Below are 24,355 nucleotides of genomic sequence, written 5' to 3'. Positions count from 1 at the left end.
ATATACACTCTAGTGTCCATTAGGGAAAGCCATATATGTAGGAGTACCACAAAGAACATTAGTGGGTTATAATGTGGCACCACTGAAGCTTGCTAACTACACTTTGGTTACTAAACAGTTGTATGGCTTGACGCCAGCTGTCATAAGACAAAAAATGTTATCACTCGTTGAAATTTTACGTCAACCTGTCAATTTTTTTGTCACATTACGTCACTAACTGACACAAAAATTTAATATCACGTTTAATCTGAATTAATTCGGTAAACGTGATCGCGCCCCCGGCGTTGGAAGAGAAAGGAGAAAATAAAAGGCTAAAACACGTACTGCTTTAACAAAGAAGTAAGGAATAATCTACTAGTATAGCTGATGGCTTAGAAGCATGGTCAATGCATTTGTTGGAGCAATTACAAGGTGATTAAATCGTTGTGCTGTGTAGGCTCTCAGACAGCAAATGACTGTTGGTGGCCGTGTATAAACTCAAGAAACCTTGTAAGCGCCTCCTTATATGTAGAGAGATGACAGAGATTGATGGAACTCCTCGTACACTTAGCGATGAATGGAGCTACGAATACAATCACATGCAAGTTTGTAATGTTTTGTCACGTATCACACACTAATAACACTTGTCATTCATTGCCCAATACATGTAGCCATGAAGTGATGTGTGTACATGGTAATAGCTGTATCAAATTTTCTGTGGAAATATTTTTCTATTGCGGCATGTTTACAGCAACGATAATTAGCCTTGTTTTTAGCCGCCCACGTGTTTAACCAGTAGAAGGTTGTATGGCGCCATTTTACTTTGTCCTGGAAGTGTGTACTGATAAAAGCACACACTTGAAATAAGTGTATGATCATCTAATATGTTGTTAGGTTATTGTTGTCCAGTATTAGCTGGTTACATAACCATCCACTACTACACATATATAGCAATTGGCATTGTATAAGGCTATCCAAAATTTTGTGTAGCCAGTACAGTTCTTGTGCTGTGTGGTAAATTGTTGGTACCATCATACATTCGTCAGATTTCGTCACATCTGGTGCAAACTGTTGAGGCCCCAAGTGTTAGTACCAATTCAAAGGACAATATTTAGTACTGTACATGGCACCACTCCCCTTGAAAATATTTAGGCTATACAGTGTTCTGTGTTACAAAAACAACACTCTTTATACCTGGATACAATGTTTGATCCTTGTGCTGGGTCTCTGTACATCAAAGTGCCGAGCTCTTTGAACAAAGTCTTTTCTCACTTCTCCAGTCACTCATCATTTGCCTCTGGGTCTAAAAAACATATGTAACACTCAAACATTCATTCATACATCTGGTACGATACCATGTGTGTGCATATGTGTAGTTGTGTGCATGTTTGCCTACTTCACGTGGTGTGTAGTAACTCATTGACTCACCACATGACTGCGTGCCATTAGATGATCGGAGCAGTGAAATGACGTACCATTGTTACCATACAGGATAATCTAGTGTAGGAGAAAACTGTGCTAGGATGAGACTTGTCTGTAACTAGAGGTGGTATTAAGCCTTTGTCACTTCTGTCACAACTAAATCAGGGTTCCAGTTAACCCCTTCATCTTCCTTTCCACTGGCAGATCCCAGGCTTCACAGGAACTTAAAAATACAATTTTGGTGGGGATCAAACCAATAATGTACAAAATGTCCTACCCTAAAAAATGCATGCTTTTAAAAACTGCTGCTCTGCTTCTAAAAACAACAATTCTACACTCTTGTATTTACCTGGATACAATGCTTGATCCTTGTGCTGGGTCTCTGTACATCAAAGTGCCGAATTCTTTGAACAAAGTCTCTTCCCACTTCTCTAGTCCTTCATCATTTGCCTCTGGGTCTAAAAAGCATATGTAACACTATATAAAAACAGGCTTGGATGTAGTTTTCTGCCAACCCAATTGAATATGTCACTTCAAGTGACGTACACATACAATTATACTGTACCCATTGTACGTGCTTCTCTACTGCTGCAATTGCTATTAATCGGGGGTGTGGCATATATAGCATCTTAGCCACACCCCCAAATCTTTGTGCAAACATACATTAACTACCCTATATGGTAACTGTTTATATGTTATTACTTACCAGCATCTTGGCTTGGATGTAACTGTCCGTTAGCTCACCAGTAACTGTACACACAGCAGCCACCTACAATAGAACAACTCTTAACACATCATACACACTAACAGTTAGTGGTTGCTTCGTGTATGTACAAAGATATTTATGGTTGATGTGTCATTCTGCTTGTACGTATTATTGCTCCTCTACAATCAACCGTATTAGTTTAGTGGCTAGTTATACTACCTGTACATTTTCTGCTCACGATCTTGTTGCTAGCATTTTATCAAGCAGTGGCGTATGTATTCTAAAAAACCTGAAAATAGCTTTGAGAGATTGGTGTACAATCTACACTGTGTTAAGGAAATAAGTTATATTATTTGCTTAAACCTCTTGTATTACTTGTACTTTAAGTATGTCAAATAGTGCTGGAACAAATGTGCATTTTACTCAATTGAAGGCTCTACAAACAAATCTCCATAAAGTTTGTTTCTAATTTTCAATATGCTGTGCAGAAATTACTGCCTATACCAAAAATGTTTACAAAGTAGAAAAAAGATTCATGATTAACAAAATCTGTTTATATCTGTAGTAACCATGGTTACAAACATTTGTTGGGGGAAAAAAGAATTTGTCTTTACTTCGAAATTTCATATTTGTTTCCTACCACTAGTATTAGGGTAGTAGGAAAATTTATTACTATACGGAACACCTGGTGGGGAGTTTGTTCTGGTTGAACTGTAAGCAAACAATTGTAAACTAATTTCTCAATTGTTTCATAGTTTTCTATTGTTTTCAGCAAATCCTTTAGACAAGGTGTGCAGTACACATACGTTAATTTACATACCAGATTCATTACAGGGTCTTCCCTAAAGAACAGCAGAGTAATGCTACACCACTCCACTTTGTTCAAAATAACTTTCATGTGGTATACGTAAAAAATTAGAACAATTAACAAAATAACTTCAATGTTGGTAGCAAATTGACACTTTTACCACTATACTTTATTTTTCTGGGGAAAGCACTGCTTTTAGTGGATGAGTTCGGTTTTGATATTACAAAAAAAATAATAATTGTTAGAAGCTAAGAGACATTTGCTTAAAGGACAAGTTCCTGTGCATCAATGCTGGTAAAATCCTAATGGACAGGATTTCAGTATTGATGTGTGGCTTGACTGGTCCTGCAACTTAAACCTTTTAACATTTTGTACAAAAACTTACATGTGAATCAAAGAGTAAAAGGGAAAACAATTACCTACCCTTTTGCAAAGCAACCAATCAAACTGACTATTTTCATCTTGTTTGATTGTACATGTTCTTTCAATGGCTGGTTGGCTGCTCTTCATCTCAATGATATTCCAATCTCTAAAACAAAATACACTACAGTACAATACACATCTAAACACTTCAGTTGTTAATCATAACTACTTAATACTAGATGAGATGTAGAAGTGGTGTTCAGATGTAAGGCTGCTGATCAATAATTCATGGATAGTCTTTGCTTGCCAAGTAATGGCTGCAGTTTTCCGGTGGCTTTGTACTACCTGTTGTAAGCCGGCAGCAGCAGCATAAGCAGCTGGTTGCGAAGAATCACAATCAACAACTACTCTACTGATTTACTAAGTAACCTTTTAGAACTAACTTTCTGGTCGCTGGTATAATTTGGGAGTCTTAATCCAATACTAAGGCAGTTTCCTCTGCTATTACCCTTACACACTTGATGGACATGGACAACACCTAGTTGTCTGCATCTAATGATTCCTGTTTGGAGCAGCTGGTGACATGTTTAGGGACTTCTTTAGTATTTGGTTTCAAGAAGTGTGCTAATTGTCTAAGGGGGGGCAGGCGTGACTGATTCTGTGATATCTCTCAGTGATGAGATTGGTAAGCTGGATAATGGCCAGTCATACCACTATTTGGTGTTCCTGATACAGGCAGCATTGAACATGATGAGTGTAAGAGAGCCTTTAGTTACAGCAGAAGAACTATGGTCCATCAGTTTTCACTGGCTTCACAAAAGGAGCTATCGAAGTACTGAACTGTTGTTTAGGTTCAGTTTGCTAGTTTAGCTTGATAACCACTAGCTGTCTAGTTGAAAACTTGCACTACACAAGCATTTTGTGTTACATAAAATGATTACCGATATTACTAACTACTTCCGTGCTACTCTTGTGCTACAGACATTTGAAATTCTGTTCCCTTGTAAATTCAGTTTTGAAACTAAAAAAAATCAGAGAGAATGGTTTTGTATAGTTACAATCACATATTACCCTACACAAGGATCATATCAGTGGATGAAGTAACAGTGACTTGTGTTTGGTATCCTACTGTGTGTTACGCAATAGTAACACGCAGTAGTGTCCGGACCTGAGCACAGTCTTCCTCCTAACTATGCTCATTGGCTGGTACTAGTACAGTCCCATTACTGCATTCATCAACCATGGGTGTTATCAACTAGGAGGTGATGATATGAGTAAGACCCTTCAGTGTTGCCTAGAACTTTTTATTCAGTAACACTTGTATCTGTGCTTACAAAACATTTGATCACAAGCACGTAAATGGGAAGAGAGTTAAGTAGAGGAAAAAAAAGCAAAGCAAAAAAAAAAAAAAAAAAAAAAAACGTTACCACTCAGCTAGCTACCTCTACTGTACACCACTGATTCCTAATTTCTTATTGACAATTCCATAACTCTGTTTCTGGGCCTCTAATATAGTATTGTGGCTTTGTTAATATCACAGTAAAACTAAACATATGTACACTGTCGAGCTCTAGATACAAATAATCTGGTGTCTGCTTGTAGTAGACCTTATCGTGACCAAAAGATGTGTCTGTCTGCTCACTGATTTCTGAGCAGTTAGTCTGTACGTCTGCGTAGGTGTCTTTTCTGTAGGTAGTATATTTTCTGTTTGACAAAAAGATGTTCTTTTAGCCACCCCATTAGAGACGTGTGGGTGGAAGGGAGTGCCATTAGGGCTGGTTAGTCAATATACCAACTGGTGGAAGGCCAGACAATGTGTTCTGTGGCTTGTGAAAAACATGGCTATTGGTCCAACAAAACTAACAACTTCAATCCTCTGGTTGTGTCAAGAATTGACTGTATGCATACAACTGTATTATGTAATTATAGACAGTTCCATGCAGGCCATGTGCTATAATATGATTGACTGTAACCATGTTGTGTAGTTTGTAGCTAAAGAAATGCTGTATGTATATAGAAAGCTGTTTAAGCTTACTGCTTTGTATTCATTGTTGGTGTTGTGTTGCTGTTCTGTGTGTGTGTGTGTGTGTTTGTTGCTATTCCCCCAAGCTCCAAATGCCACAAGCCAATATCAATGTCAGTGGACCCCAGAAGAACTTCGCTGATATTCTGGAAATGATGTAATGGATAGGAGACACTGGCCAAGACATATTATCCAACAACTCTTGGATTAATGCTCTATGGAGAATTAGGGGAGGGATGAAGATTGATTCTGGGACAAGTGTGTGTGTGTGTATTGTTGCAGGTTAGAAGACTTAAGTCTTCAGGGCTCATCCAACCCGTTCAATCTGCCACAGCTTCATCACATGAGCAGAAACATGTACACAAGAACTGGTAAGACACATACACTTACTGCATTGTGTCAAATCTGCAAGTAAAGATTTGTGAACTATACGTAGGTCTTTGCTATAAAAATAAATCAGTGCATTTTAATGACAGATAAATAGTTGGTACACATATTGAGTGTAGCGTGTGCGTGTGTCTCTCCAGTCTACACAGTAGTATAATGGGAACTTAGTGTCAGCTGAGGAAGCAAATACCTAACTGTTCATGTCTCACACAGTAGTGCTTGGGTCATTGTGGAGCATTGGGTCCTGTGACCTTTATCAGTGAGACATAGCGTAGTCCTCTTGCACGATACTAGTCCTGTCGTGCTTGCTAGTACAACAATCTTTGTGCATGTAATATGTGCATGTGTGACTCGGTGCTACAGATATCGTGGTTTATTCTCAGATCTACGATGTAACAAACAAGTACCACAGAACACTCTGACATCACCAGATCATTGTACACTGGTAAGTACGTTCATTTTTTATGTACCTGTTAACTTGTCAGGATTCCTTCTACTACAGATTCAACACTGACTAAAGTATACAAACAAGATGGAGGACATGTTGAGTAAAACAATGCACACAATGGTGACAGGCCTGGACAAGACACTCGAGTGATGCTATGCTTCAACATCTACCATGCACATATTTTTATTTCAATTCTATTTGTGAATATATTTCATTAAGTGATCATGTCAGAAATAACTATAATACAATTATGAAAAAATCAGTTGCGGATTGGAATGATCTTGATTAGAATCAGAAGTCGTTTATCGTACATTACACTGAAGTGTTCTTAACGGAACAAGCAGAGTGACTGATGTTCTTGTAACTTGCTCATATCCTCAGTATAAAACCCACACCCCTTTGTGTGGTATCGACACCACATAACCAAGTGCTCTTCATCTGGAAACCTACATGACAGAAATTTTTTATTGTGTTGCAGAAGCACTTACAGTACACCAGTTAACAGCCCATCAAATGGCTACAGTCCTCTCTTAAACAACACACAAAAACAAAGGTTGCATAGAATCCCACTACATAGCTAGGCCATAGGATAAAGCCCCTTACTTTACCAAGCAAAGAAGCTTCAATTTATACAAGGCTAAGGCTATACTACAAAGCAATACAAAACACACAAAGCCTATCCCATTGTTACTGCAACACACAAGTCTACTGTTTACCTGGACAGCAGCATCACCATCTTGATAAATGAAAATATTAGAAGTTAAAAAAGTAGTGCATACTTCTAAAATGTTATAAGAGTTTAGGAATAGCTAGAAGATGTTAGCTAGCTGCTGTGTTGAAGGAAACAGCTACTTAAAATCTCGTGGGCTGCATCTATAGTGGTGAGCTAACTGCAAAAGTCTGCAATGAATTTTTATAAACAGGTGTAACTGCTAGCAAATAGGTGAACCACGAGTCAGCACTTCGTGTGGAGGCCTATCTGGTCTAGCTGTGAATACTGAAGAATTTCAAAAGGTATCCCATTAACTGTACAAACATTAGCTGGACATGTTATTTCACCTTCTCATAGGTAGCTAATAAATGAGACAGGAAACAACATTCCCACGAAGTGTACAGCATAACTTTCTCAAGACATCGTATGGAGGTTTATAAAAACACAACATTGGACTGTGTAAACATTGTAAATTTGTAGGGCCAAACATGGACACCTCAGCCATCACTGTGTAAGCAATAGTATGTGATAAAAAAAGCTCCTAGCTCATGTGATCTATAAAAACATTTATAGGTCAACTATCTCTACAAGACAATTTCCAAATAAGGCTGCAAAGCATGCAGTTTAGTAGACACTTTGTCGGCAGGTTTACACTGTTGACACACGATCAAATTTCCTGTACTTACAGATCAGCTGATTTGCGGTTATCACTATGATAACCAAAATCACACATTTTATTATTGCACAGCCAACATTGGCTGGTTGTCTAGCACACCAACCCTGTGTAGTGTCTGGAGCATGTGATCCTGGAGGTGTGGACATAGTGAGAATTAAGACTGCAATAATTTCTTTGCTAAAACAAAGAATCTCAACCATACAATAACATTGAGAAAGTATTGTCTTTGTGGTGCATTGAGAGACCACTAATCCTTTGTTATTAATATTAGAACCTCTCTAAAGGTCTTTTAGTGATTTTAAAGATCAAAGGATTTTATGCATACCAATTTCTAATAAGTGATGGTATGATTGTACAGTGTAAAAGTGCATGGAGTCTTGCTGATGTGTCCAGGGTGTTCTCTGATTATCAAAGTGTCCTGATCAATTTCAAAGGTCAGAATGTGTGTAATACAAGAAGCATGGATGCAACGGGTGCTGGAGCACCCCCCAAAATTTACCTAAGCACACCGTAATTAATCTAGATCATGTGATCAGCACAACAACAATTCCGTTTTCGTATCTCCACATAGACCAAATATCTCTAATATCAGTGATGCCATTATTAATACAATTGGATTCACAGCAACATGGAATCCACATGCATTCGGATTGCAGTTTGGATCCCCTCTTTAGTTGAAGAGGGTGATGACACGGCAAACACTGCTGGTACTGCTAAAAATCTTGTAAGAACTTATTGTCATGTACATAGCTACTTGTGGTTGATGTAACAATTTAGTATTTTAAATCAGCACCTTTCCTTGATTTTTTTTTTTTTTTTTAATAATCCCTGTTGTACCATGATGTATATGCAAGAGCTGGCGTTGATCTCTATTCTCCCTGTCTTCTGCTGTTTAATTGGCCAACTGCATGCTCTCTCCTGCGAGTCTGCATAACGTCTACCAGGTATCTACTTGCTTCTGGTTCATCTGGCATTACTACTGCAGTCCTCGCCCTGTCCCCAGCCTTCTTCCAAGATGGTCTTCTTTGTCCATGTCTATGTAGATAAAGACGTTGTAACCCACGTGACACATTCTAAGCCATGTGGTGCAAATATGGCCTTTTTCGTACAGGAAATTTTCGTGAACATGACGCACGTACCATTTACCAGCAAGTGTTCCCTCCTCGCCCTGTCTCATCCTCTCTCGTCGTTCTTCCAAGACGGTCTTCTTTGTCCATGTCAATGTGGATAAGTTGTGAGCCAACTAAACCATGTGGCTCTTTTTTCCGTGTTCGTTACGTAAACTGTTGGGAATGGTTGAACATACGGTTGAGCACTACCAGTGTGGGGCTTTCCGTATTCGTTACGTAAACTCTCGGGAATGGTCAGACATACAGTCGGGATGTACAAAGTGACTACTGCCATTTCTTGGGCTCGCTCAGGCTCACCCCAATGAAAAAGGCTATTTACATACTGTATTGAAGGTTAGCTTTCTGTTTTTTTTGTGCTTGCTTTAAGAGGATGTAGCCAGTCACTGAAACCATGTGAAACTGCTCTTGCCTATTTGCTGTAACAGGTGCTTAATGACTGAAGTAGCAAGCCTTGTAAGCTACCAGGAATGACACGTCCTTTTGAGTTGAAAGGGGCATTTCCTCTTAGAAGGCGAGTAGAAATTAAGAGCAGCTATGACAAAGGCTTTGTCTGGGAATTTGCAGATGAAAACACTATAGACAGCCAAGAGTGCATAATTTGTGGATTGGTCGAGTTCTGCTTCATTAGTGACGCACAGCAACATAATTGATGAATTGCAAAATAATTGGTGAATTATGACATATATTTAATTTTAATAGTAATTTGTGTACATTACTAAATGAAGTGGTGTGTTAATTATAAAGAGTTTATTAATTGAAGAGATAATATGTGACCTAAGATTAGAAAACTGTTGATAGTCCATTTGTAATAAATCGCATTTAAAAACAATGGAAAAAAACAAGTTACAGAAAAAATTATGCAAGTTTTTATCGTCTTGCTGGTCGGTGAAGACTAAATTCCAAAACCCGGTCACATATCGTGGTGCATTTATTTCATCGCCCAACCAAATTTAAAGTGGACGCTATTGTAGTGCCTCAAATGTTAATCCAATACCAATGGTATGGTATCACTTTATCAAGGGTTAATTCCCTAATTACATCTATAATAGCAAGTACAAGGAAAAATTAGGAATTTAAAGTTTGATTACAAATCAAAGAAATAGAAAGCAGTGAAACAAGGGAGGTTACCTACACCTGAAGATATGCTGGTGGACATTTAATCCCTATTTCAGTCTACACTCACAACTGAAGTAGGGATTAAATGTCCACCAGCATATCTCCCTTGTTTCACTACTTTTATCCCTATAATCAAACATTCCTCGCACTTGTTTTTTTTAAAACTGTTTTTGTAAGATCACTATGACTGGTGAACCAGCGCATGCCACAGAATGGTGCCGGGCTTGTTGCATTCGTCTGAACACATGCCCCAACCATCAATTACTGAATCAGCACAAAGTGTTACAAACAAATAACACTATGAGAAGGATAAACCAGTCATCATAATGGAAAATTCAGACAATTCCTAGTATGAAGGGAAGCCTCAGACAATTCCTGTTACGAAGGGAAGCCATCACATGGTGCTACAATGAATCAACACCAGCAAAGATAAATGGGACACAAAGGAGGACACAGGCAATTCCATGAAGCATGTATTGTACATACTGCAGTATGCTGAAAGGCACCTGTCAGGGGCTAAACTAGCAACGTTGAACAGTGAAGAATCAAGCTTATAGCCAGACATGGGGCCAAGTACATGAGTACTTATACTTAAGTACATTTAAGTACAGATTTGAAAGTACTTGTACTTTACTTAAATACTTTCTTAATTTCCCCAATGTACTTGTACTTATACTCAAGTACTTTGCTAAGTACTTGTATGTACTTGAGTACTTAAAGTACTTTTTAAGTACTGCAAACATTGTACGTAGTTTGTACACAGAGGGTGTACAATGATAATAGCAAAATTGTATGAAGGTGCAGTTTACAACTTCTTGCGATTCTTCTACTGCCTTCCCCAACCTTACTCTGTATATGTTGCCACGATTAATGATGTCATAGCATTCTGGCAAACAAAAACAATGCTGCTGTTCAAGTCAGTGCATTTTAAGAGTTTAAGAGAGTGAATGGTTGACAAAAACCAACACCCCTAGGCACACTTACATACCACAATACACTGAATACAGCAAATATTAATGTACTTGTACTTTATTTAAGTACTCTCTTAATTGCTGCAGGAGTACTTGCACTTTACTTAAGTACTTTTAAATGTACTTGGCCCCATGTCTGCTTATAGCCTTAGACATTATTGAGTTATTACACTTTCCTGAAGGCATCAGTAGTCAGTCAGTCAGTCGGTCAGTAGAAAATTCCATTGATTTTTATTTTTATAATTTTGTAGCAACCTATTGGAAGCATTTCAGGTCATACTGATCGCATTTTTGGGCTTGGCTATACCTAACCAAGGTGCCATGAAGGTATTGCGAGGCTGGCATTTGGCCAGAAAAGGTCCAACCTTCATAATCCCTAATACACAGTACATGACTTGATTAGGAGTGATAACATGCATAGCGTAAAATGTGGAGTCTTGCCGACATGTCCAGGGTACCCTGATTATCAAAGTGTCCTGATTGATTTCAAAGGTCCAAATGTGTGTACACTAATACACAGTACAGGTGAGAAGCACAGGTGCAATGGGTACCAGAGCACCCCCACAAAATTTACCTGCGCACACTGTAATAATCTAGATCATGTGATCAGACAAGACAGATCAAACTACAACATTGATTTCCATTATTGCATCTTGGCATAGATCAATTACAAAATAAAAGTGGTGCCATTAATAATTAATAGTGATACAGAAAATGATGGATGTGGAATCCAAGATGATGCCATGCTATCCCCCATGTACAGAGAGTGTTTGAATTCGAGTTCAGACTCCTTTTCTAACGTCTATGGAGGTGATGGAAGAGAGAGTGATGACATGGCAAACACAGCTGCTACTGCTAACAATCTTGTAAGAACTTGTGTTGCTCACTGTCATGTAGCTACTTGGCGTTTGATGTAGTACTTCAAATCATCCCCTCTTCCTTGTTTTTCAATGACCCCTGTTGTCGTTGCAACAGCAGTGAGGTCCTTTCTAGTGTACAAATAATTAAAGCTTATCTGGGAGTGATTGCCAACACAACAACTTAACCTGCTAATACATCTGCTTCAGAACAGAAGTGATGTCACTAGCAGAGACAAATGGACTCAAATACAGCACAAAATCACTAGCATTTCTACACTTGCACAATCAGGCCTTGTGATATGTTCAGAATAGAAGGGGTGAATACCAAAGATATCGAAGTACAATGGGCCAGGCATAGAGTATCACTGAGAGACCACAGAATCAATCAATGCTGGCTTACCCTGGTCTCCCTCATAGACAGTGTAGCACACATCTCAAAACCAAATGCGACCCACTGAGCAAAAACCTGACTTGTTTACATTTTCCTTGAACTTTGTTTTGTGACCTTTTTTTGTTCTCTAGAGGGAAAAATCAATGGACTGTTAAAGTTTCAGCCTTTTCTGAATGATTGACAACAAGAAGAGTAAAACAATTGTGCCTATCCGAGCAAAAAATTTACAGGCGCTTGTTTAATCGAAGATAAGTCTCGAGTGCAATGGGTTACAGCAAGAGTTTATTATTCACTCTTGGCTACAGAGTTGGGACTTGTGTCATTCTGTTCACCATGAACTGGGGCATCCAACAAGGTATAGTTTTGGCCTAAATACGCCCATGCCACAAGAAGGCTGTTCAAGCTAAAAAATGGTGACAATAAAATTATGTTATACCATAATGTAAATAAACACATGTAGCTCACATTTGGTCTATGGTACAGAAACAAAACAAAGAGATTCCTACTCTCCATGAAGAGGCAAATCCATTGGTATATTAGATATTTCAATTCATGTCTTCCTTCACTGCTTACTGAAGCGATTAAAATGTTGCATAAAATTATTTATGTAGCATACATTTTTTACCCAATGTATTTCAATGGCATTTATCTATCAAACAGAATTATGCAAACAAGTCGGGTTGTTGCTCAGCAGGTCAAGAAATCATCAGCTGGATGTTGTTCATGTACATCAAATGTGTAAGATTAATATTGCAGTAAACTGCCATTAATGTATGATACCATCTAAATTCAAAGGGGAAAAAGTATGCTTTATATCCCATACTGTGCTTAAGCTATATTTTCCATCAACTGTACTTTTACTTTAAAGCAAACTTTGTGTGAATGTGACATAACCATAAACATGACCCATGGAAAGACCACAATTACCCCCACTAACAAAACTGTCAACAACGTTACCATAGCAATTAACAACAAAGTAATGGCTATGCAGTATGCACACAAATGTTTGTAATTCCACTACAATAATTTTACCATTCAGTGTTAAATTGTTCACTAAACTGTCATCATTGTAAGTTCAGCAATTGCGTGGTTAGATTCAGTGGCCACTTCATATTGATGACGCCTTCAACTTTGTCGCAATGATGAAGTAGACACTAGTTTTCTCACTGCCATCGTGGCATTCCTGTGATAAACTGTATTAAACAGTTAACTTCTTTTTGCAACTCCAGATTCATACATTAAACCAGTTAAAGCATCACGTACACTTGTGCACTACAGAAAATATAGCACTCGGATGTGGTCTTGAGCCAATATAGCACTTGGTGAAAACTAGTATTTAAGGAAGTTTTTGCTCCCAATTTTATACCGCCATAATTCTCACAAGGATGGTCTTCACTAACATCTGCCACCACCACCACAAGGTTTACAAGCAGCTGGATAACTGTCATAACATTAACTTGGCAAGCAAAGACTACCTACAAATTATTGATCAACAGCCTTACATCTGAACACCACTTAGTGCTAAGTATTTTAGATGCGTATTGTACTGTAGTTTATTTCGTTTCAGAGTTTGGAATAACATTGAGTTGAAGAACACACAACCAGCCATTGGAAGAAATTGTACAAACCAACAAGATGAAAATATTATGAGTAATTGCTTTGAAAAGGTAAGTAATTGTTTGCCCTTTTACTTTTTGATGCACGTGTAAATTTTAAAGTTTTTTGTGCAAATTATTAACAAGATTTAAGTTGCATGGTGGACCAGTTTAGCCACACATCAATACTGAAATCCTGACCGTCAGGATTGATGCATGGGAACTTGTCCATTAAGCAACTGTCTCTTGGCTTTTAACAAGTTTGTCTTCTCTGTTATATTAAAACTAAAATAAATAATAAATACTGAAGGCTGGCACTGCAAAATTGAAATGCCTTGACTAAAGGGTTTGCTGGAAAAACCATGAAACAATTGAGTTTGTGGTTTGCAATCATTTCCTTACACTTCAGCCCCCACCAGGTGGTCCCATCCCTTACTAATTCCTACCACCCTAGTGACAAATGCCAGTTTATGAACTAAGGATGAAAAATTGTTGGCCATTTTGAGGGTAGATATAGTTAAACCTCTCTAGAAAAGTCTCCAAACAAGGACTACATAAAAACCACCACGTTATAAGATACTTTTATGGCTTCATAATTTCATCACTGAAAGATGAAAGCCTGTATTAGAGCAAAAACACACTTGGTCCCAAGTGAGAGGTTTCACATTAATCCCAAGGACTTTATGACCTTCACGGATATATGTAGGTAAAGGACTAATAGGTTAATATTGGGGACGCTGTATGGTATCTCATTACTGGAATGGAACGAGTATCTGCATTCTGTACATAGCCACTTAACTGTTTAATAAAATTGCTATGGACAAAATATTATTAACCAATTATTATCCCACAAACCCACAAGAGGGAAATTAAAGCCTTGACATTGAATTTGTTGAATGTAGAAAAAATATCCAACCATGTGGTAAATATTTTGTTAAGCCAGTCACAAATGGATGTCTTATTTCTTGTTAGTAGTAGTACAGTGTACATGAGCACAGTGTATCTTCTTCTCATTGGTCCCTCCTAGGACAGCAAATAAAACCCATCATGCAGGGAACACTATCACTATCATATCAGGCAGTAAGTGGGATAAATCACACTAAATTTTTCTAGTAGTTAGTCCAATTAATTTGTGAAGTGGTAAAATAAAAATATCCAGCAAATTATCAACATCAAAGGCTACAACAACCCTCTACAAACCTTTGATGATCTAGTTTCATAATCTTATTTGGTTAAGTACAAAAGGGCAAATAACAGAAGCACATATTCTGATAGCAATGTATTTATTCAGTAAGGGTGAGGACAGTATCAACCATTCAATATCCACAATGACGTTTTGTGATGTCACAACCATGATAGTGTGAGTACTTTGTACAGGGAGGTATTGGGCGAGATCTATGATAGTGTTTATGAATTCGAAAAAGAGCAAAGGTGAGCCATATAGTATATAATGCAATACTAATAAGCTGAATTTTAAAATCTTTGGTCTGCTTTCCTTGTTGGAGCACGTTTTGAATCATTACGGTAAGCGTACTTTTATTATCTCATGGTTCCATATGTAGAAAACTACAGGCAACATTCATTTCGAATACACTGTGACAAAGTATCTCATTTTGTCAATAATTTCGTCATTGTGGATATAGTCCATTGCTGTTTTCTTATACCAACACCACCTTTTACTTATTAGATGGAATCTGTTTACCTACTTAACATATAACAACCACAAGTGGTATCAACATATATTAAAATTAATAATGCTGTTTACTGGGAAACTGTAATTGTTCTAGTAGCGTAAAAACATGTGGTGTGTGTAGTGGTTTGGTGTACATAAGGCGTAAAACTATAAACTACTACCAAGAGTTAATAATAGTGGAGGGAGAGTGTCTAACACTGCATAGGCCTGTAAAAAATGATCCTGAGAAATTCAATGGGATTCTTTCTGTAAAACTCTGTAATTTGTAGTATTCTCCATAGGTGAAGATTGTTTCATTTCTTTGTTCTCTCAGTGTGCAATCATCACATTACCTTGTTCTGCCTGTGTGAACATTTTACACATCTGAAGGAATCCCTTTGAATTTCTCAGGATCATTTTTTACAGGCCTATGCAGTGTTAGACACTCTCCCTCCACTATTATTAACTCTTGCTACTACACTTAGACAGAAACACAGACCTTCACACCTAGCCTATCATTTGTGGGTGTCATTTTTCAACACAACCAGAGGAAACCAAAGAGCCTTTATCTCCTCTCAACACAGACAGTAGGATGGCTGCTGTGGTTTCATTACAGCAAGTTCACCACTATGTTGATAATGACTCCCACTGCTGCTTGGTATGTATAATCCTGCCTAAATGCAGCTGTAACAAACAATACCTAAACTGTTCTGTTGAGCTAGCTTGTTTGCATTGACATAATCCTCAGAAAGTCATGCTGTGGTTCAACAAGTTTAAGGAGCATTTGTCTGACAGTTAGCACTCCATTGCCTTATATACTGCTTTTTTATTTCCTATAAAAACCATCTCTTGGGGTTGACAAACCTCTGCTGTTTCAATCGCTTCTGACTGCGTGTGAAGGTATTAACATTCTCACTCAATGGAAAGATCATTTAGCTAACTGCTCAACCTCAAGTAGATTTACAGTTATATACCCAACCAGTGTGACATTACATAGTTTCTCCCATCAACTAATGCATGGGCCTTTGCAGAAAGCTGTACTGAAAACAAATGGTTGTATAATTTACAGACTAGATGTTCACACATACTAAATGCCATTCAAAGGACAAGAATGAAGGTACAGAAGTTGATTTACATGTCATATTAGGAATGAACAAGTCAGCACTAGACATTGGTTCATTATATAAGGGACAAGTGGTATATTGTTCAATACAAGTAAGGGAGAGCAGTACCTAACTGGAGGAAAATCACTGAGTCAAGTAACAGGTTAAGCCTGTTCAGAATAAACTAGCCTTGACCTTATCAACACTAACAAGCACCAAGCACCAATCAACAGTTCTCTATCACCAAATTGATTGATGATCAAAGGTAAACTTGACTGAGCTTAACACAGTGATTGTGTACAGGTTATATTGGAAGCTGGATACTCTCTCCCTTACTTATATTATGAACTCTTGCTTGACAAAATACAGTTGGAACAAACACAAGTACAGTCAAGTCACAACCACAACCACATATACCATATCTATACAACTAACCGGTAACTGTGTCCACAAGGAGTAACGAAGAGTTTCTTTAAGATGGTGAAACATGTTGTACTGCAGTACATATGATATGGTAGCAATCCATATCTGGAAAAACACATCTCCATATATACCATAGTATGTTTAGCAAATATGTAATGTGACATGATTTGTAAAGGAATGAAACCTCATGCAAAAATAAATGATATTGCATGTAATTAGGGTAGGGGGTGATTACTGTAACTATATATCCCTTAAAAATTTTGTGGTGAGAATTCTCACTACTAGAAAACAATTTCCATGCTGGTAGCTAAACCATGATTATCAAGTTTTCATTAATACATATTTTATATCACGACACAACTTTCATTGGGTGCACACAAGAGTAGCTACATAATTATACTCTTATTTTCTACTATTATGTACTTCTTGGTGCACACCAATGAAAACTTGTGAATTCATGGAATTGCCAAAAAAATTCATAGCATTGTCATGGGAATGCTTTGTGTAGTGAGTGTATGCTGGACACAACGGCTAATAGTTTTTACTAGCTGTGTTTACATCACACTCATATCACAAAACCTAATTTGTTAAGTCTTGTTCTTTTACAAATACAACTCCCATAGCTAATGTGGTTGCAATTGGTTATTAAATGTTTGATATCAAGTCGTATTCTTCTGACGTAGCTATAGCCCACTCAAAGCTATATAGCTACCTTAATAAATTTGGTAACAATTTTTATATTTGCTAAAATATATTTCTTGATTCCGAGTTGTGAAATGCCACATAAACGACTTGTCTTTTTCCCGCTGTTATGAATGCGCTCGTGATAAATTCATCAGTGCACATAGCTAGTTACGTGCAGCTAAGTACATACTGGCGCACCGGTATACGCACGCCACAGCGTGCACGTACTCGCTGGTTCCGTACGCAATGATGCAACACATTTCTTACCTTACAGTACGTACAGTAGATAAATCAGATAAGCTCAATGACCAATCATGCAGTTTAGAAATGACGAGTCAGCAAACAAAGCTCGCAAGCCAATTAAGTTAAATTAATTGCTATGACAAGACCGTGTACGGATAACAACCGTGCACGGAAACGATGCGAACACGTATTATGCAAATAATTTCAATTAGCCATATCCGCTTAGTGATTTATGAATAACTCAAGTACGCATGCGCATTAAAAACTTCACGTGGAAGTTATTCATTTGACCTTTTAAACATTTCTAATAGGTCACTGAAAACTAGCCAAAAGGTCGCACCCTTTCGTTATATTTCTCAAGAATTGGTACAAATTGGCACAAGAGATGTTTACAACCTCAGCTTTTGTTGTGTGCACCTGTTTTACTTCTCTGTTACTGAAGAACAAACCGATGACCACTTTATCAGTCAAGTTGCATCCAAGCACCTATTGTTCACATTTGACCACTAAATTTTATCACTTGGTCGAACAGAGTGCTTTATTAGGAAGTTTCATTCTATACTGCTATATATAGCACCAAGAAATCACAAACTCTGTAAGAACATGCAGCATGCATATGTTTGATGGTGCAGGCACGTAGCAAATTCTTACATATTTATATTATTGTTACATTGCTCTCCTCCTCATCCCAATCCTTGATGGACGTTTGATCTGCTTCCTGGTGAGTAATGGGTATTCTTACTTGACTCAACGTCGCCACTTTATCTTGCAACCATCAACACCCGTTTGATAAGTGAAGTCACTCAACAAGCTAATATCAACTCTACTAGTAGGCTGTGCTATGTATCTTGTAGGGGACTCATCTGGGGCACACAATGCCATCTTGAATTGCTAAACGAGAGGTTCTTCATCTGGGGCAGCTTCTGGTACACTACTGGAATTCAGTCAGTAGACTATCTATTAGAGAGAGCACATTAGCACTCTGTGTAATCTAAGCTCACATAAGCAAAAGACATCACACAACTCTATTTAGTGTGATAGCCATAGCCTGGCTACCTTCAATCTGGAAATAGTAGCCTCACTGATTATACAGTCTCTACTGTCACACACATCGCCCACACTTGCCTGGACTTCGTAGCCTGAGAGATTTTCTAGCCATTAGGGGAACTTCCCAAAACTACTGTATGTTAACTTCGTCCATACAATTAATACTCAGCTGGAAACCGCTGGGAGCATGTGGTTACTCTCATTTGACACACATTCACTGACTCCTCTCTTGAAAAGTACACCATAACAACCACAATGTCTGGGTCACTCACCTTAAGGTCTTTTGTTTCTGCTGGAAACCTCCCTAGTACCCAATCCCCTACTTCTCCAGCAGTCTCCCAGGCTGATGACCATCTGTTGACAGTGCAGCCTCACTTGGTGTCCTGCAGTCAATGCAAAAAAGTAGGGAAAGGCTTCTCACCTGTTGATTTATGAACAATGTTCCTATCAGCCCACAACAAACCTGGCAAATATGTATCCCATTAGGTGACAAACTGGGATTCATGCTTCCTCAACATTGCTTTCAGAGTGTGATTTAATTGGACTCTCCACCATCCCATCACATTATGGATGGTAAGGGGTAGTGTTCAGCTTATTAGTAGTTTACATACATAAGTGTGACAACAGGTTTGTCCCTCTGTCTAAAACCGTTTCTGGTACTCCACAAATTGAGCATGGCACCACTTCTACCAGTAAATGAGCAATACATGTTGTTTTCTGATTTGGAACTGCATACACCATTGGCCATTTGCTTAAGAAGTCCTGTAAAAGTATCATATAATATGTTTCCAGTTGCTGTTTTTCATTATGTAAACTCCCAGGGTGATATGGACTTTGTACCAGTATGAGATGAAGAGGAGGGTGACACACTTGTCCACCATCTGAAACATTGCACACTCCACACACATGAACTACATAGTAACATGTGTTAGTCTATTGACTGCAATGGGATAATTGTCACCCTCAAAATCAGTGTGTGATAACTCTAACAGTGTACACTATGTAGGTACTGTATGAGTACTTCAACTGAGTCTGAGCTTGGATGTCATTGTATCCTTTAAAATGTAATTTGATAGGGGACACCATGCCACTTCAAGAAACATCCATGAACTTACTTGTTCAATATAGTTATCATGAACTACGATATATAGTGGGTTCATAGTAGGGATTGCTAATTTTATAGCAAAATCCTAATAGAACACACGTCAAAAATCATCTTGACAAGCATCCTTAAACTCAAAACAATCCTTGTGGTCTCTACAATGAATATAGGTCTGTCAGTGAGAGTTAAGTAGCAAGAAAACACATTGATGAATGAGTAAAAGCAAACAAACAAGTGTAAAAAGTTAAGTTACTAATATTCTATTTTAAAAGATCGCTAAACTTCCCGTTTTAAGAACCTTACTTCAACATGTCTAGATCATCCAATAAAACAAACTATTCAAGAAGAATTCCTGAGTTTCCTGTGATCTGATGTGTCCAAGTGGAATATATTATAAAGCTTGCTTTATAAATTAGCTACCAGCCAACTACCTTCAGTTAGCCAATCTTTAAATTGAGGTGTTGATAATTGATGAAAAAATCATTAAATAATTTCACCAGGGATTCCCTTCAAACTTGCAGGCTATTGCCATGCTGTGAGACGTATAGTTTCTTTTTTAACGCATACCAAATGTACTTTTACAGTGATCCTGTGTAACCCATCTAGTTAGACCCATTTGTCCGGCAACCTGAGGTTATCATATTTACTGTAAAAGAGCATAAAAATTCAAAATGATGTTACCTCTGTCTGGTAGTCAGTGGCTTAAACAACACCAGAATAACCCTATTACTGAACAATGCATATGTTAAAATTTAAGCTTAGTACATACTCATTATATTCCTGTACGTTGTGGCAACATCTGAGCTTATAGTCTTTAAAATAAAAGTGTTATGAGTGACATGAGCCTTATAAAGTATACAGCTTCAATGACAAGTGTACTCACTAGAAATACTCTGCAGTAATAATTATCTACTAAAACTAACTTCTTTCTCTGTTTCTTCAAGCACCCTGGAATTTTCTTGTCTGCTGCAACAAAAAAGTAGATACCACAATCGAAAATATCACAATTTTAAAATTAATGCTAATACTATTATTTCGCACTCCCAAATACCAATGACAATAAATACAATTATGGATAGACAAAGTTTGTGTAACACTACTGATCTCACAATATTCATCAGACACCAGTAGACAGTTTAGGCTATAGCTATACATGGCACTTAGTGCCCCAACTTCAGTGTTCACTGCATGTAATAAACATTTTCCTACAGCATATACGCATGTTGTGAGTGTTATATTCTTGTGTATCTGATTCACTCTTAATTGCTCTTGCATTCTGAGCTAGCATGCCTAGTGATATCCTCTAATCTCACTATATGTGCTTACAAGTGTACTCGGCTACCAGTACTTAGCTACTACCAGTACTTAGCTACCACCAGTACTTAGCTATGCCACAAAACCTCAAGTGACACATTCTCATGAAGTCATAACACTGTAAGTAACCAGAGGGGGAAGGGAGGGAGTCTTGGTTATCATTATTGCACCAACACTTAGCCAACAGGAAGTCTGGGTTTTGAGCCAGAAGGCTATATGTGTGAAAATGTGTGTACATGTGATCATGAGTGGTCATACACAAAGATTTTGGTCATATTTTCATTGTAGCAAATTATAGCTAACACAGCTACATTGAGTCGTTTAAAGACCCACGTGCACTAAAGTAAATTTTAGGGAATGGATTAATTAGGCAACCTAGCTACATTTAAGGCAATAACCAAACCTTGCCCCTGGGTTTTTCAACCTACTAAACAACTAGTCTCATGCCCAGCCGGTGTTTGCACATTAGTGCGAGCCCAGCTGGGCATGAGACTACTAAACAACCCAGTCCTATAACTACAGTGGATACATATATCTAACCTACACGTAGACATACACTGAATTGTATTATATATGTGGGTATGTAGCTATAGCAACCAGAATACATTGTGAATGGGTGTTGTCAGTTGCTACACTGATGGGAATTATAACCCACATGGCTACACACACTTACAGTGGTAAACTCTACAAACAGATCTTATATAATTAACTCATGATCAGTATAGCACTTTTGTCAGGAATACGTCAGATGGGCATCCCATATCATGGCAGCACTGCTGGAATAACCCCAGGTTTAGCTAGAGACACCTCCACAATTCACCCATTTTAACAAAACATGACAACAGTAACAGCTGGAGTAATGACAATGTGTAAACACGCCACTTTGATATGTTTTCACTCTGTGACTCTCTCAGTTACTTAATTATTGTTATGGTAACACCAGTCAGCTGGGCAGACAGTGAAAGTAACAGAAATCACCTGAACACAGGGTGTGATGCACAATCAATTTCAGATTGCTTATGAAATGCAATTGAGTAATTCACACACCTGCCTTCCAAAATGATCACATGAATGTTTACGTGCAATGTTTAAATATAAACTAGCTCAGTAGCTATGCCCCTGGCATTGTCTAACAATCTAAGGGGTAAGTAATTTGGTTGCATTATTAATGTTATATCATAAAGGGGGTGTGGTTGTAAAAAATAGTGCTCATGTGTTCGAACATTGAATCATGCATGCAAATTGTCCAATTGCATTTTGCAAACATCACCTGGTTTAAGGTAAGTACCTTCAATTGACAAAAAAAAAAAAAAAAAGCTCTCTATCCTGGTAGCTCAGGGCTAGAGTCATAGTAGTATAATCACAGCTTTAGATCTGGAGCTCAACCTGTTAGCCCATAGTAGTTTATTGCTGAAAGTCATGTATCGTAGTTTATGAAGGATGACTGCTTAGTTTAGTATCCTGTGATTCTAAATATGTACACAACATAATACAAATACTATAGGACCATGGATGAATTCCATTCTTCAATGGTATGTTTTCAGTAAATGAAATTTTCCAGTACTAAACACACACAAACTAGACAGCTTTGTTTACCATTCAGAGCTACAAGTGATAATAATTATGTCAATACAGTAGCTAGCTAGCTACAGTGGAAATACAATATTCAAATTCTGTAAATTTAATGCAGGGCCAGAGTTAATAATTACGTACTAACAAGAGTTAATAATGCTGGCTTGCCTCTGTAAAGTCAAGCTATGCCATAACGATACAATCGAAAAATTCTTAAAACCAGGCGCGCGCCCACAGCCGGCCTTCGGGGCGCGCGCCTGGTTTACTGAAATTGTTTTCGTAAGTGTGTGTGTGTGTGTACCTACCTACCTACCGATCTATGTTTGTCCGTACGCACCCACGTGAGCAAATCGTTTAATAACGGTAAAAGCAGCCTTTACGTAAGAAGTAAAAGTGAAATGAAGTCTATATTAAACTTCTGCACAGGTGAACTTTGCCATGAGGTGGTTTCTTTTCGGCGGACTGAAATACGGGTGTGGTGACTTTCCTCAGATTACCTTCCCCTTGAGGTTTTCAGACTGAAAAACAACGGTGCAGGCCTCGTACAGTACCAGGAATAGCCTATCGCTTCGAGTTGGAAAGGGGGCGTATCCCTTACGTACGCGATGGAAAATGAAGAGCAGCTTTGAGGCTTTGTCGAGAGAATTTGTGGGAAAAGACACCTTAGTCACACTATAAAACAGTTTAGAAGATAGTTGTGTGCGTAATATGTTAGTAAAAGCGGTTTGTTTAACAAACGCTTCCTTAGCATTGCCATAGATCCTGTAAAGGATCTATGGCATTGCATAGCAACGTAATTGAACCAATTACGACTATTTCATGAATTACGAAATACGAGAATTAGCTAATAATATTATTGCACAACCCAAAACTACCCTATTGTAAAGTAGTAATACACAGTTGGTTAATACATAGTAGCATATACTGTCTATAGTTAATTCCAGATGAGTTAGCTAGCTGCATGGTGCCTGGTTTTTAGAAGTAGCACAGCATCAACTTGTTTAGATTTCTATTAATCATCAATTTTTTTAAAGATCACAGGTATCCCATCACTGCTTCATGGAAACCAAAGCTAATTTATTAACTAACATTAGCATTGTATGCAATTTATTAAAGGCATTGAATGGGACCCTAGTGGAGTATAGCACTTCCAATAACACCTTTAGTTGGACAATGTATTCAAATTGAATGTAGTACTGGGCCCATAGGTGCATAGACCCAAATCACCAGAGTCAATTTTCTCTGCGTATGCATAATACTTAATTCTTACATAGATAATTAATGAGGATTCCGACCAAAATAGTTTTTTAGGTTCACTACCAAGTGATGCTGTTATTGATATGCTCAATGATTGCCATGATCTACACGATATTAGCTATGTATAAGATGTTTATTGTCTTACTGTACTAAGCAATGTGGTCCAGGAGATGCAGTCCAGAAACAAACATTAAGATTCAGCCTTCACCACCTTTAATGAAGACCACTGATAATTAAATTATTATAAATATCCTTTACACAGTGCTGGACAAGCACCCTTCATTTTGATGGGATGATAGTCTACAAAAAATCTTAGCAGCAACATAGTGGCTCAAACACAGACGTCATGAC

General features: G+C 37.9%; 4 long non-coding RNA genes across 17 annotated transcripts in view; 1 reads left to right on the top strand and 3 right to left on the bottom strand.

Moving 5' to 3' along the window:
• The window catches only part of LOC136237580 (uncharacterized), a 33,114-nt gene extending 31,259 nt beyond the window's left edge, over positions 1 to 1,855 (bottom strand). For 10 of the 11 annotated variants that reach the window (XR_010692540.1, XR_010692538.1, XR_010692537.1 and 7 more), the window contains exons 1-3: positions 1,751 to 1,855; positions 1,408 to 1,476; positions 1,174 to 1,282 (exon numbers count right to left, since the gene is read on the bottom strand). This is a non-coding gene — a long non-coding RNA (uncharacterized lncRNA). The remainder of the gene's footprint in view (positions 1 to 1,173; positions 1,283 to 1,407; positions 1,477 to 1,750) is intronic. The other variant, XR_010692534.1, reaches the window with a different exon arrangement.
• On the top strand, positions 2 to 6,412 carry LOC136237581 (uncharacterized). 4 transcript variants are annotated; one of them, XR_010692549.1, is made up of 4 exons: positions 2 to 339; positions 445 to 5,672; positions 6,072 to 6,133; positions 6,191 to 6,412. It is a non-coding gene; the product is annotated as an uncharacterized lncRNA (long non-coding RNA). The 4 variants fall into 4 exon arrangements; XR_010692548.1 differs by having other exon boundaries at positions 437 to 5,672; XR_010692547.1 differs by having other exon boundaries at positions 2 to 411; positions 512 to 5,672.
• LOC136237583 (uncharacterized) lies at positions 2,114 to 17,781 on the bottom strand. Its single transcript, XR_010692551.1, has 4 exons — positions 17,737 to 17,781; positions 16,798 to 16,857; positions 3,339 to 3,444; positions 2,114 to 2,170 (listed from the first exon to the last, which is right to left on the bottom strand). It is a non-coding gene; the product is annotated as an uncharacterized lncRNA (long non-coding RNA).
• On the bottom strand, positions 6,304 to 7,081 carry LOC136237592 (uncharacterized). The gene is made up of 2 exons (XR_010692573.1): positions 6,853 to 7,081; positions 6,304 to 6,582 (listed from the first exon to the last, which is right to left on the bottom strand). It is a non-coding gene; the product is annotated as an uncharacterized lncRNA (long non-coding RNA).
• Positions 17,782 to 24,355: the final 6,574 nt, after the last annotated feature.

This window comes from Dysidea avara, chromosome 11 (assembly GCF_963678975.1).
Source record: "Dysidea avara chromosome 11, odDysAvar1.4, whole genome shotgun sequence".
Taxonomy (NCBI): domain Eukaryota; kingdom Metazoa; phylum Porifera; class Demospongiae; order Dictyoceratida; family Dysideidae; genus Dysidea; species Dysidea avara.
The sequence above is the reverse complement of the archived record's forward strand: the minus strand, read 5'-3'. Positions and strand labels throughout refer to the sequence as shown.